The sequence below is a fragment of the Xenopus tropicalis genome, chromosome 2 (assembly GCF_000004195.4).
Source record: "Xenopus tropicalis strain Nigerian chromosome 2, UCB_Xtro_10.0, whole genome shotgun sequence".
NCBI classification, from domain to species: Eukaryota; Metazoa; Chordata; class Amphibia; order Anura; family Pipidae; genus Xenopus; species Xenopus tropicalis.
Window position 1 is genome coordinate 101,999,591 of NC_030678.2, and position 15,794 is coordinate 102,015,384.

Here is a 15,794-nt window from a genome sequence, read left to right on the forward strand (position 1 = left end):
ACAATGCCTTGTATTTTTTCACCTGAGCTTTTCTATCTTGGCATGCAGGCCAGGACTGGAAAATGCCTGATGGTCCGCTCTGTTTTTTCATTAAAGGAACAGTAACTCCAAAAAATGAAAGAGCTTTAAAGTAATAAAAATATAATGCACTGTTTCCCTGCACTGGTAAAACTGGTGTGTTTGCTACAGTAACACTACTATAATTTATATAATAAGCTGCTGTGTAGCCATGGGGGCAGCCATTCAAGCTGGAAAAAAGGAGAAAAGGCACAGGTTACATAGCAGATAACAGATAAGCTCTGTAGAGTACAATAGTGTTTTATCTTTTATCTGCTATGTGCCTGTGCCTTTTCTCCTTTGAATGGCTGCCTCCATGTCTGCATAGCAGCTTATTTATATAAATTATAGTAGACTTTCTGAAGTAAACACACAACTTTTACCAGTGCAGGGCAGCAGCACATTATATTTTAGTTACTTTTATACACTTTCATTTTTTGGTGTTACTGTTCCTTTAAGTGAGCAGCTTGGTTGACACAGATCGTAGAATTTAAGATCTGTGGATGAAAGCACTGTAGTGCCATGGATTATAGATTCTTTTATCTGCAGCACATCTGGGTTGGGGGATGATGGAGCAGCTAGGCCCCAAGGGTGTGATGCACATGGACCCCATAGGCAGCACCAGACATGTGGAAACTACTGCTGCTGACTGCACTTCCTCAACCCCCCCCCCATTCGACTCAACACCGCTCTACCAGATATTACTTAATGCCCGCTTTCTCCAATTTCTCAAGCTCTCTGCAGCCCTTATACACACATACATTTTTGGGGGATTGAGGGGTTCACACATTCACAGCACTCACACTTTGTATTTTGTGAAGTGTACACACACTCTTATACTCTTATGATTATATTACATTTATGGTGATTTGGGTGCATTTTTAGTCATTGTATTGCTTTTTAGTCATTTTATTGCATTTTCAGTTCTGTATAGATGTTATTTGCTTGTTTCTGTGCCTTTGGCCAAGGCAAAATATTCAAACTGTGAAACTGACTGCTGATTACACTATATGAAAAAAAAGCATAGGTTTTAGCGGTTTTATTGAATTTTAGTGATTTGATTGTATTCCACATTGTTGTTACTTGTTTATGCCCATCAAAATTTTGTCTGCTATATATCCATTTGGGTGCCTCTGTATGCCACAGTTTGGTAAATCAACTAATATTGGGCATCACACTGTTCAGTATGGCCCTAGCGTTTATATTTACAATGTTATATGTTGATTCGTTATGAAATGTTTGGCATATAATGGGGTAAAATGCATGCTTTGTTATGATTTTCAGAGATTTCATTAAAACACTTCACACCACTTTGTAGTTTGCAGTTGAAAGGTGTATTTACCCATTTTGGTTTTGTCAGAATGTGTATTTTCAGAAAATTGTTTGTACTGTACTGTTAGGGGTTCTTATGGCACATAATACACATACAAGGTACTTTATACTGCAGCAGCCAGAGTATCAGATTAAAATTAATTTGCATTATTTTCATTTAGGTGCCTCATATGCCACATAGTTTTGGAAATCTATGCATATTGGTGATCAAACTGTTTAGCCATACAAAGACATATTTGTTTGGCAATAATGTAATGTCTAGTATCATATATAAGAGTAGAAGACCGTTTTGCGTTTATATGTGAGCTGCTTTGATTTTTTTGCCAGTGCTGCTTTTTGCTCCCAGTCAGGCCCTGTTGGCAGGCAGGTGACAAATGTTTGGAACTATTGCCATTTATTCTTTTGTCAATAACCTGCACCCACAGGTCCTTGGGTCAGGCAAGTAAGGCTCACAAATAATGGCAAAGGTATACAAAAGCATGGAGGGCAATTCCATACCTCCCAACATTTGAAAAATGAAAAGAGGGACAAAAAGATTTGGCGCTCGCGCAGCTCAGCAATTTTTTGACCACGCCCACTTTTGTGGCCATGCCCCAATTACCACACCCCATTTTTAAAAAAAATACTCCTTTTATATAGAGGAAATGGCGGGATCAGACGCAAATGTGCTATACCCTCATACTGTACTACCTAAGGAAAACAATATAGCAACTCCTACATTAAAATACAAATATAGAGAGAAGGCAGTCAGTTAAAACTATGTACCAGTTTTGCCCCCCATACACAGGTGCCCCCCCATACAGAGTAGCCCCCCCATACACAGGTGCCCCCCCACACATTAGCCCCCCCATACAGAGTAGCCCCCCCATACACAGGTGCCCCCCACACATTAGCCCCCCCATACACAGGTGCCCCCCATACAGACTAGCCCCCCCCCATACAGAGTAGCCCCCCCATACACAGGTGCCTCCCCCACACAGTAGCCCCCCGATACACAGGTGCCCCCCATACAGAGTAGCCCCCCCATACAGAGTAGCCCCCCCATACACAGGTGCCTCCCCCACACAGTAGCCCCCCCATACCCAGGTGCCCCCCCATACAGAGTAGCCCCCATACACAGGTGCCCCCCACACATTACCCCCCATACAGAGTAGCCCCCCCATACACAGGTGCCCCCACACATTAGCCCCCCCATACACAGGTGCCCCCCATACAGTGTAGCCCCCCATACAGAGTAGCCCTCCCCCCACACAGTAGCCCCCCCATACACAGGTGCCCCCCCATACACAGGTGCCCCCCCACACAGTGCCTCCATACATGCTGCTGAAGCTTCTTCTTCAGCGTCTCCTCTATATGCGGCTCCTTGTTCGGTGGAGCCAGGCCCTTTTATAAGGTTGCGCCCGTGCGTGCGTGTGACGTCAATACGCACGGGCGCAACCTTATAAAAGGGCCTGGCTCCGCCGAACAAGGAGCCGCATATAGAGGAGACGCTGAAGAAGGGGAACCGAACGCCTGACTACAGCCAGCGCATCCCGCTGGCAGGGATAATTTCCATGAATGTCCTGCATTACGGAAATGCGGGACATTCATGGAACTATCCGGGACAGCGGGATGCGCTACCAAAACTGGGACTGTCCCGCGGAAAGCGGGACAGTTGGGTGGTATGCAATTCCAAAGACCTGGGGAACAAAAATCAGGGCAATGGCGCATTGGTAGCAGAGAGCCTATAATTGGGCAATAACTGGGGGGGGGGGGCATGTTAACTTAGTAGTTGAAAAGCTCATGATTACTGACGCTGACCGTGAATAAGTGCTTCAGAGTGACCACAAAATTACTATTACCACAGGGCTAGTCCCAGCGTATTGTCTCATTGGCAATTCACAGCTGGGGCAGACACGAACCAGCTTAGAATAGTCCCACTCTCCGTCTATTTGCTAAATGGTGATTGACTGCACCTGCCCCAACACTCACAGGTCTGGCGAATCGCTGACAAAGGAAAATCAAATAATGACAGCTACCTACTTCTGCAGATCCGTTCGCAAGCACCTGAGAAACAGGATGCCGCCATGGCAAAGGTGCAGTTCTGAGGTACTTCCCCCCGCCCCCAGGATGGTAGTGCTCATAGCCAGTAATATGCCGGCCCTGGAATGTCCCATTACATACACTTGCTGCACCTGGGAATTTCCGAGACTGTCAGGAGCCCAACGCTGCCCTCGCTACACTCACTGCAAACTTCCCCTGGGCTTTTTAGTTAGCTGCTGAAATCTGCTAACTCACGTACATTACTAAAACACAAACACGCCCGAAGAAAGCTCCTCACTCCTTCCAGGGTCTTGCCGCGCAGGGTACTTCAGAGCAGAGAGCAGAGACTACGGGACAGGCAGCCCCCAGCGCCAGACACTGCACTCCCCATGCAGCACCAGGTATGATAGCAGCTGCGTCTTCTCTGCTTGTTTCTCTTCCTTTTCACCATCCAAGTACTTATTATACACACGTAACAAAGTAGCTGACCAGGGGCGCAGATGTCGCATCATGTCGTAGATTTTTCTGAGCCCTGCTATTGGACCTGGAGATTGGGAGCATTTCTGGAGCTTGAGGGTAGCGGCTATTCCCCTTTTATTCTAACATTTATCCACAGTGATCTATTTTTTGTGCCAGAAAATATGGTCTTAATGCAAAATATGCTAATTATTTACTGGAATTCTTTCAAATAATAGCATGCAATAATTCTGTTGTCCATACCGCCCAACTGCTTTCCGCGGGACAGTCCCGGTTTTGGTAGCGCATCCCGCTGTCCCGGATAGCTCCATGAATGTCCCGCATTTCCGTAATGCGGGACATTCATGGAAATTATCCCTGACAGCGGGATGCGCTGGCTGTAGTCAGGCGTTCGGTTCCTCTTCTTCAGCGTCTCCTCTATATGCGGCTCCTTGTTCGGCGGAGCCAGGCCCTTTTATAAGGTTGCGCCCGTGCGTATTGACGTCACACGCACGCACGGGCGCAACCTTATAAAAGGGCCTGGCTCCGCCGAACAAGGAGCCGCATATAGAGGAGACACTGAAGAAGAAGCTTCAGCAGCATGTATGGAGGCACTGTGTGGGGGGGCACCTGTGTATGGGGGGGCTACTGTGTGGGGGAGGCACCTGTGTATGGGGGGGCTACTCTGTATGGGGGGCTACTCTGTATGGGGGGCACCTGTGTATGGGGGGGGCTAATGTGTGGGGGCACCTGTGTATGGGGGGGCTACTCTGTATGGGGGGGTAATGTGTGGGGGGGCACCTGTGTATGGGGGGCTACTCTGTATGGGGGGCACCTGTGTATGCGGGGGCTACTGTGTGGGGGAGGCACCTGTGTATGGGGGAGCTACTCTGTATGGGGGGCACCTGTGTATGGGGGGCTACTGTGTGGGGGAGGCACCTGTATATGGGGGGGCTACTCTGTATGGGGGGCACCTGTGTATGGGGGGGCTAATGTGTGGGGGGCACCTGTGTATGGGGGGGCTACTCTGTATGGGGGGGCTAATGTGTGGGGGGGCACCTGTGTATGGGGGGGCTACTCTGTATGGGGGGGCACCTGTGTATGGGGGGGCAAAACTGGTACATAGTTTTAACTGACTGCCTTCTCTCTATATTTGTATTTTAATGTAGGAGTTGCTATGTTGTTTTCCTTAGGTAGTACAGTATGAGGGTATAGCACATTTGCGTCTGATCCCGCCATTTCATCTATATAAAAGGAGTATTTTTTTTAAAAAATGGGGTGTTGTAATTGGGGCGTGGCCACAAAAGTGGGCGTGGTCAAAAAATTTTTTTTGTCCCTCTTTTCATTTTTCAAATGTTGGGAGGTATGGTTGTCTAATGGTGTATTATAGTGTACTCCACTTGGACACATTTAAGTATTGCTTTATAGAGTTTTTGTTTATTGCCCCACGAATCTTACAATCTAAATCCCCCAATCTGGACATTTTTATCAATCATTAAAGGAACAGGTACACCACAAAAATTAAAGTGTTTTAAAGTAATGAAAGTATAATGCATTGTTAAAATGATCTGTTTGCCTCAGAAACAATACCATAGTTTAAATGAAAAAGACGCTGTGTAGCAATGGAGGCAATTGAAATAGGACTGAATGGCACAGGTTAAATAGCAGAAAACTGATAAGCTCTGTAGAACACCATTGTATTCTACATAGTTTATCAGCTATGTAACCTAAACCTTTTTTTCTCTTTTGAACTGCTGCTCCCACAGCTACACAGCAGGTCATGTGAAGCAAGCACACAGGTTTTACCAGTGTAATGCAACAGCTCATTATATTTTAATGACTTTAAAACACTTTAACTTTTTGGTGTGTCTGTTCCTTTAAAGTAAAACTATACCCACAAAAATAATACTTAGCTAACAGGTAGTTTATATCATATCAAGTGACCTATTAAAGAATCTTAGCAAACTGAAATATATATATATATATCGGTAAATATTGTACGTTTACCTGGAGTAGCCATTTTGCGATGGTCTGTGTGCTCCCTCAGAGATAACCTGACAGGAAATAATGCAACTGTAACTGTAACACAGTGATCCCCAACCAGTGGCTCAGGGGCAACATGTTGCTCTCCAACCTCTTGGATGTTGCTCCAAGTGGCCTCAAAGCAGAGGCCACTGAAACAGAGCCTTCTGTAGGCTGCCAGTCCACATAGGGTCTATTAAGTAGCCAATTATAGCTCTTATTGGCACCCCCTGGAACCTTTGTAATGCTTGTGTTGCTCTCCAATACTTTTTCCATTTAAAGGAGACATATCCTATAAAAATTAAGAATGAACCAGAGAATTATACTCCTCTAGATACAGAAGGATTGTGCTTAAAAAAGTTGTATTTCAGACTGATTTATTGAGAAATTCCACCAAAACTCCACTAGCCCCGCCCATCTGTTCCACTTCCTGCTGGCTGAATTCTCTGGATGAGCTGGGGAGCCGGCGGATGCACTGTAGGATGGGAACCAATCAGCAGCTTGGCTGACCTGATAGGGAACTGAAGCCTGTCTTTGCTTGTGTGAGTGCAGGGCTGTGATTGGCTATCCCTCTCCTGCTGTGCTTCTGGCAGGGACCGTTGGGACACGCCCACTCTTCATTTCACACTGGACAGAGAAGTGATACGATCAATAGGGGGCTCGAATAAAGGGGCCATTTTTACAGAGAGGATTAATTTTTAGCACAAAGGGAAACCAGCACTGTATATTATTCATAATTGCCTACAAAATTAGCGTTTTTCCCATTTATCCAATATGTCTCCTTTAAATGTGGCTCACAGGGATCCCTGCTGTAACAGGAAGACTTGTGGAAGTAACAGAACTTTGTCCATTTATTGGCTTATGTGACCTGACGTATATGTGTGCCTTTGTTTGTGTGCATCATGAATCATATGAGAGGCCCTTAGTACTTAAAATGGCAGTTTTCTATTTAGGATTGCCCAGTGGCACATATATTATATATTTATAAAAATGTATAAAGCAGCATTTTACATAAGATCTGTTTTATGTGGTGTATTTTTATAGAGACCTATATTGTTTGGGGGTTACGTTTTTCTTTCAACTTTTTGGAGTTTGGAAAGAAACCCACACAGGCATTTTAGTCAGTTCTTTTCCAAGGCTAGGCTGGTATGGGGCTAATGAATTGTGAATATGCACATGAGGGTATTTGTTTACCACATGCTTGGATGTTTTTCCATTGGGTACCCTCATTTTCTTCCACATACCAAAAACATACAGGCTGGTTAACTTGCCCATAGTGTGGGAGAATGTGCCCATAGTGTGGCAGTACTGCAACTTTACAGAAAACAAATCCCTGTGGCAGACCTCTGTCTTGTTTTAGTTTGTAGTTTCTCCAGCTATCTGGTTGCTAAAGTGTGGTTTACCCGAGCAACCAGGCAGAAATTTAAATGAGAGGTTACAAGATGAACATTAGAGGTTCAGAATAGAAAAAAGTAATAAAAGTAACAAATGTTAAAATACCAGCTTAATTGAGCAATTGTCAGTGGCCTCCATTTAAAAGCTGGAAAGAGGCCCAGTGACAGTAATTTTATACACAGGAACCAAGATCTGACATCAGTACTGCTAGTGCTGAATACATGGGGGCACATAAACCCCAATTGTTGTTGTGGTATAAGGTAATGGAAGGAGGGCTGAAGGGTTGTGGCATAAGAAAAGTGAGGAGGCTGATGGGCTGTGGAGACTGGATGTGCTGTAGTAGTAGAAATAGATGAGAGAATAGCTCTAGAAAATACTTTTGCAGAATACTGTTCACTATTAAAAAAGCTTGTTAAAAAACAAGTTCAAGGTCTAGTCTTAAACATGCACAATAGTTTTGATCTTCAACCACAGAAAGAGAGAGACCAGTAAAAAAAAACTAATTATAGTCCATCTCATTTTAAGACTGTAGTTTGAAATGGATGTCCTCCAAAAAACTTTTATGTTTGCCTTGCCATTGCCCAGCTAACAGTAACTACAGCTACAGTTGAAAGCAAAATTTTGGTCACAACTTGCTAAATTCCATGTTAAGTTAATTTTGTTAAAGTGAAAAGTAGTAAACCGTTACTGCATGAATCAGTGTGTTAAAAACATTGTTTGAAAATGTTAATAGGCAGTTACATTTTATTTCACTAACTTGCGGAACAAAGAAAATAGTAATTGTAGCATGTGCAAAGGTTTGGACACCCTAGTAAGTCAGTATTTAGTAACACCCTTTAACACAGGTCGCAGCTTGTAAACATCATTTATATTCATCCAGCTAAGATGCTTTCAGTTCTTGGGATTTTTGGGCACTCTTCCTTGCAGATCACTTCTAATTCTCATTGGGCTGTCTTGCATATTTGAGAACTACCCACAGATTTTTAATGATGTTTAAAGTACCAGTTTTATATGAGAGAGGTTTTGTACAGAGCCATGAATGGCATTTGACTCCTGTCTACCTTCCTGTGTAAGGACTAAACACGTTGTATTATGCACATTGTATGTGCTATGTATGCTTTTTCACCATCCGATGTGACGGCCATGACAAAACTTTCAGCTTGCTTTTCTTGGAGAGGAAAGCCCTGGAGATATAAGCGCAGGGGCTGCATGACAAGGGATCCGAATAACCAGCAGCCAGATTACACTGGTTTATGTTTAGAGATTGGCAGAACCAGGTGCAACTGTGATTAGGTGAGAAGGAAAGAGTTAAGGCAGGAGAAGGCTGGCCTGGGGAGGGGCGGAGAAAGAGAGGGATGTGATGTCAGAAAAGCACTCACTTCCTTATCTTCTGAGCAGGTAGAAACATGAGGCAGAGCTCTCTCTGTAATATAATGTTATTAGCTGCAGTATATATACATTAACCCTTCACTATACTGCTGGCTTTAGTGGTAGAACTATTTGGGCAACTGCTTGTAGTCTTTTTCTGTATATTAACTGTTTTAGAGCAATTAATCTCACTGTAGCCACTCAGGCAGCATGGTAATCAGCCTGGGCCCAAAAAGTATCCTCTGTATTGTACAGAAATCCAGGCTGTGACACTGAGCTGCTACTACTGCAACTCATTACAGTATATAAAGAGCTGTAACTAGAGTATACAGAGAGAGTTATAGTTGGAGTATACAGAGAGAGTTATACAGAGAGAGTTATAGTTGGAGTATACAGAAAGAGTTATAGTTGGAGTATACAGAGAGAGTTATAGTTGGAGTATACAGAGAGAGTTATAGTTGGATATACAGAGAGAGCTGTGAGACTCAGTCAGGAATAGGTGCAAAGCCTAAATACAGTAACTGGCCTGGCCTTTGCTTTATTATGCCTACCTATGATATAGTATATCCATAGATGTAGTTGATCAAGCAGCCCGCTTCTGACCTCAAATTTTACTGGGTTTATTAAGTCCCTAAATTAATCTCTGTATGATTTGTCCGCGCAGAGCTTCTACGCTAGCTATATATGAATTGGGACATCATTCCTGCTGCCCCTGTTATATCCTATAGAGGCTATAGACTCCTTTTCATTTGTTTGGTGTGCCTTAGGCAGAAGTAGCTTTACTGTGTTTATATATAGGTATAAAGAGGGATTATAGTACAGTTGCCCCTGTGAGTGTATCATGGGGAGCCTGCACACAGTAGCTTCAACTTTAACAGCAGTTTGCTTAGCTCATATGCTATTTGGGGAAAATGTAGCTTTTCCTTGATTTTTCCAGGTGTTCAGGGGGCAGTGTTGTCACTGTAGATGGAACCTACATACAGTAAAATCCTCTGTTAGTATGCCTAGTAGGTTTGGATGTACCAATAGGAAATGATGCAATACAGAGCCTGCTTATTGTAGCTTGGAACAGATGTAACGTAGTTTACTGTATTTATGTATGAATATATATATATATACGTGTGTGTGTGTGTGTATAATATACCACATAGCAACAGCACCCGATAGGTCCCACAGAGCCTAATTTATATATATCCGGGGCAGATAGAGTTTTGCCATATTTGCAGATATGAATGTAATTTATCAACCCCCCTTTTTTAATCATATAAGGCCGGTTCACTATGCTTTACTTCCTTGGTGCCCCTGGGGCAGATGCAGTTCTACAATATGTATAAATACTTGGGTTGCAATCAGCAGCACCAGTAAAAATATCATTAAGCCCCTGCAAAATGTTGCTTTCAGTTTCACAGCACTCAGTTTGTAAACGACTTGGGGTAAAATGCAGTTTCACCATATTTGTGCATATATAATTTTGGCAGCCCCAGAGATTATATAATACAAGACCTGCTCACTACAGCTTTCCTTTGTGTGCCAGGGGGTAGAGGTACTATATTTATATACATTTAGGTTATTATTTAGCACTCCCTGGACTATATCATATAGTGCCTGTGCAATGTTAGCCTTTACTTCTATAGAGCTCTGTTTTTGGTTGTATAGGCAAAAAAGCAGTTTATAACATTTTGTAAACGTGTAGCAGCCCCCATTTGATTACACCTTTCGTACCTTCTTAGTGCTATAATGTAAGTCTGTTATACTGCTAATTTAATTATGAAGCTTGATATTGTTTAACGCAGTTAAGATGTATGCAGTTTTTTTTCTTTTTTTTTTTTGCTACGTACTGTTTGGCAATATTGGCAATGTTACCCTTAATAGAATAAGGTAACATAGTATGGCGGCTAACACATCCAGAGACTGCATCGAAAGTAAAGCTAATGCATAGCTTATAACTTGTTAAAGTTATCACAAAATTCGCATGAATGCTTTTAGACTTAAGGTTAGTGCTTGTCTGGGTATTGAATGCCTAGATAGATTTTTAGTTCTTAGTTTACTTAGAAAGCTTGGATTACATGGGGGGGGGGGGCGAACAAGGTCTATAGGTGCAAGGTGCAAGCAATCGAGAAACGAATAGCCCCCATCCCAGTCATGGCAAGGCTATCAGTTACAATAATTCTTTCTGTGGCTACTTGTCACTACAGTGGCCATAATATCAAAGTCCAACACTAATGATTTTAGCAGGAGCATGTTTAATCTCAGGAAAAGTATTGTATGTTGCTCTGACCCCGAAGTGGGTGTCTGCAGTGTGGTGGTCTAACCCCAAGGTGGGTGGCCGCAGTGTTGTGGTCTAACCCCAAGGTGGGTGGCTGCAGTGTGGTGGTCTAACCCCAAGGTGGGTGGCCGCAGTGCGGTGGTCTAACCCCAAGGTGGGTGGCCGCAGTGTGGTGGTCTAACCCCAAGGTGGGTGGCCGCAGTGTGGTGGTCTAACCCCAAGGTGGGTGGCCGCAGTGTGGTGGTCTAACCCCAAGGTGGGTGGCCGCAGTGTTGTGGTCTAACCCCAAGGTGGGTGGCCGCAGTGTGGTGGTCTAACCCCAAGGTGGGTGGCCGCAGTGCGGTGGTCTAACCCCCAAGGTGGGTGGCCACAACATTTCCTTAACGGCTACGGTGATAGCAGCACGTCAGAAAGGTCAGGTAAGCTTACCCTCTGAGCTGGGGAGTTTTGTGTACAGAGTGGATGGACTACTAAGGAAGCAGCATGGCAAAGCAGCTGGTTGACATTACCCTCTATACGTGGCCTTCTGAGCTAGGCACCTGCAGCTGGAAGGAGATCTCTACAGAGTTAATGGACTGCTTGGGAAGCAGCATGGCAAAGTGGTTGATTGACCCTACCCTCTATGCTGGGCCATCAAAACCAGGCACCTGCGGCTGGAGGGAGGTTGACCTTACCCTTTATGCTTGGCCCTCTGAACTGGGCATGTGCGGCTGGAGGGAGGCTGACCTTACACTCTTTGCTTGGCCCTCTGAACTAAGCACCTGCGGCTGGAGGGAGGTTGACCTTACCATCTATGCTTGGCCCTCTGAACTGGGTATGTGTGGCTGGAGGAATGTTGACCTTACCCTCTTTGCTTGACCCTCTGAACTAGGCACCTGCGGCTGGAGGGAGGTTGACCTACCCTCTTTGCTTGGCCCTCTGAACTGGGTATGTGCGGCTGGAGGAATGTTGACCGTACCCTCTTTGCTTGTCCCTCTAAACTAGGCACCTGCGGCTGGAGGGAGGTTGACCCACCCTCTTTGCTTGGCTCTCTGAACTGGGCTTGTGCGGCTGGAGGAAGGTTGACCTTACCCTCTTTGCTTGGCCCTCCGAAACTGGCCATGTGCATCTCAAAGGAGGTATCTACAAAGTGGATGGGCTGCTAAGGAAGCAGCATGCAAAGTGATTGACTTTTCCTCTATGCTGTGCCATCTGAGCTAGGCACCTGCGGCTGGAGGGAAGTCTCTACAGAGTGGATGGGCTGCTTTGGAGGCAGCATTGCAAAATGGTTGCGCTTACCCTCTATGCTGTGCCATCTGAGCTAGGCACCTGAGGCTAGAGGGAAGTCTCTACAGAGTGGATGGGCTGCTAAGGAAGCAACATAACAAGGTGGTTGAGTGTTTCTACCCTCCGAGCTGGGCATGTTCAGCTGAGGCCCTTCAGACCAGATGGGCAGGTTGACTTCCACTCCATTATCAGTAAAAGAACGGTAAGTTTAGTATCCAGGATGGAATCAAATTGGAATCAAAAAGTCTGTTTAAGAATCCTAATTTACCACATAGGCAGAGTAAATGGTAATTTGTTGCAAGATAATGCTACCATCCAATGTAATATGCTAGTTGCTTTGGTTTTTATTAAATATTCTTGTTGTTTTGGTTTTTTGGTACCCATCCAGTTCTCTAGCAATAAACTGTTTGGTTTGGCATGGCAGGTAACCTAGTGGTAGGTCTGCCTTGCTTTAACTTGCCCACCCGATATACAGCCACAGGAAGGTGGCTGGATTTGCTGTCAGTACACATGGTCACCGATTATTTTAGCTGTATTTCAATAAAGGAATCTATTTATGTTTTTTGCACGTATATAATGTTAAGAATATTTTACCAGGCTAATGCCTGCATACATATAATGTTAAAAAACATTTTATCAGGCTAATGCCCAGTTTTATTCCATCCTGGGGTACAGTATGTTTGTTACATAGAACATGTTTTTGTGTATTTTATGACTATATTATACATTTTCCATGTTTTATTATCTAATAAGCAATAATTATAAAGGTATGGTGGGGACGAGCCCAACTGAAGGTTTTCAGTTGAGCTCGCTGTGGCGGTAGGACCTTGCCAGAGTACTGCACAGGTCATTTTAGCAGAGGGAGAAAGGAGGTTCTCTCCTGTGACTGCACGGTGGATTGATAGATACAGACGCTACTACTGCTTGTGCTAGGTGACAGCCTGCTTGGATTTCCTATCTTTGAGACACTGCAGATCCAGGACCGGCAGCAGGGCTGCTGAACTTCTCTCATGGTTGGTAATGCAGCTCCTGCTGGTAGCAGAGTTTGGGGCCATCCTCTCTGTAGGTAGAGGCAGTCTAATACTCATTCAAGTCTTCAGTGAGGAACGGCAGAGCATAGTAGCGACTTCTTATGGAATTATGGCTTTAGAATATTGCCTTGGGTTAGGCTGGCAAGGTCCTATTTATTTGATAAAATGTGAATAAATGCTGTGGCCATTTTCTCCACCTCTGTCTCCTGGTGTTTCATTGAGATATGTAACAAGGGGGTTCAGTGGGGTGCCTCAAGGCGAAGGGTCAATTGAGGAGTCCCCTTGTCATGATTCACCTTCACATTAGTGTGTTTCTCCCCTAAAGAATACCATCCTGTGTGCTAGACATTGCAGTTAAATCTAGCATTGCAGCTGAGGTAGGTAACAGAACTTCTTCCTGTGGCAATCAATGCATGCATAATACACAAAAGGTGGCAGACCTAGTGGGTCCATTGATGTTATTGGTGCTGTTGCAGATACACTTGGGCACACATGTGTTAGCCGAACCTTCATACATGCCATCCGCAGTCATTAAAGGTTTGCCTTTGCCTTTCTAGCCAGCATACAAGAATTTTCTCATGCTTTCCAGATCTTTCCTTGACTTTCACAGATCCACACCAAATGTAAAGTTTGGGGTGTCAGAGATTCTATTAAAGGAAAACTATACCCCGAAACAATGAAGGTCTCTATAAAAAATATATTGCATAAACAAGTCCATATTTAAAACCCTGCTTCATCTAAATAACCCATTTTCATAAAAATATACTGTTTAAGTAGTATGTACTATTGGGTACTCCAAAATAGAAAATTGCAATTTTAAGAATTAAGGGCCACCTTAATTCTTAAATCATAGGATTCAAAGTACATACAAACAAGCCAAGGCACACATACATGCTAGGTCACATCAGCCAATTAATGGACATATTTACTTTCACACTACTTCCTGTTATAGTTCGAGCGGCAATATTTCTGGTCATGTGATCTCTGAGGGAGCACACAGCCCATCACTGAATGGTGGATCAAGGCAAAGGATGTAAAAAGGCAATATTTACTTATATAAATATTCCAATGTGGCAAGATTCTTTTATAGCTTACTAAACATAATAAACTATCTGTTGGTTAAGTATTCATTCTGGGGATATAGTTTTCCTTTAAGGGCTACAATACATACGACAGTTATTTTTGTGTCTTAAAGTTTGTTAAATAAAATGTAATGTGTATTAAAAGGGTGGTTCACCTTTAATTTAACTTTAAAGGACATGTAAAGCCTACATTTGACTACAATGTATATCAGTTGGGCATGTCTCCCCCACCCAAATGGCATAATTTGTACTGCATATATCCCCTCTGTTTGCCAGCACCATCACATTTTCCTAAAGCAAATAGCAGCTTTCTCCGGGTGGCCATTTTTCCTCTGATACATAATCAGATACATTTATATCTGCTAACAGCATACACACACTGACCCTTATTCAGCATACAGTTCATCAAGAATACAGGCTCACACAAGCAGAACTGTCTCTGATAAAAGTTCTGCTTTGTTTGAGCTCAGCTAAAGAGAGAAAGTTAGGAGAAAAAAATTGAAGCAGACAGCTAGAGCTGAGTTTCTATGGGAACCAGCAATGCCATCTCTTCACTGGCTGCTAGACTGGGGGGCATGTTAAAAATCTGAGTTTAGAACAACTGAGCATGTTTGACAAGCCAGAAGGCAAAGCAAATTCCCAAGGGGGGGTGGGGGCGAGTGGGTTACAGGAGGAGAAGGAAATCTGAGTGATTAAGGGGATGTTGTAGCCTTACTATTAACCTCTGGACAACCAGTGTGGCAGGTATTGAAAGATTTCACTGGTTAAATTTTTGTGTGTGGGGTTTACATGTCCTTTAAATATATTGTAGAATAACAAATTCTAAGCAACTTTTTAATTGGCCTTCATTATTAATTTCTTATCGTTTTTGAATTATTTGCCTTCTTCTCAAAAGGAGGTTACTGACCCTGGCAACTAAAAAACTTTTACCTTTTTTACCTGAAAAATTAGCTAAATAGGTAATTTAGCAAGGAGAACCCAAACTTTTACATTCAGATATATGTATTTAACTGCTTTCCTGCGCCATGGATTCCTTCAGGTCTAATTCAGATATTATAAGGTCTATAGATGCAATTTGGTAAAAGTATTGTAGATCAGGGCTTTTCTACTATAGGTCTGTGGGCTGGACGTTGCCCTCAGATGTATTGTTTGGACCCAGTCTGCTTAAGAATGCTAAAGACTTCTATATATTACATGGTTTTATTATAATGAAGTTCTTTTAATGTGTGTTATGAAAAAATAATTGGCCCACATACACAGCACTAGTTTATCTATAGGGCAGAGACAAGCATGCTGCAAATGCTTTTTAGGAAAGTTTTCTTAAACTGTTTTCACAATCTAGTAAGTAATGGGTTTGGTAAAATAAATAAAGGAATATAAAGGTAACTAAAGAATGCAAATGTGCCAAGTCTTGCTGGGCTCCGAACATGTGTCTATGCATATCTTAGGAGTATGAACTAAGGCATTAATGGAGCTGGCAGATGGTAATGACGTGAG

At 43.4% G+C, this 15,794-nt stretch overlaps 1 protein-coding gene across 1 annotated transcript in view; it reads left to right on the forward strand.

Moving 5' to 3' along the window:
- Positions 1–3,668: 3,668 nt before the first annotated feature.
- Positions 3,669–15,794, forward strand: part of nfkbiz (NFKB inhibitor zeta) — a 48,634-nt gene continuing 36,508 nt past the window's right edge. The window contains exon 1 of the mRNA XM_031895730.1: positions 3,669–3,812. The gene's annotated coding sequence lies outside the window, so the exon portion shown is untranslated. The remainder of the gene's footprint in view (positions 3,813–15,794) is intronic.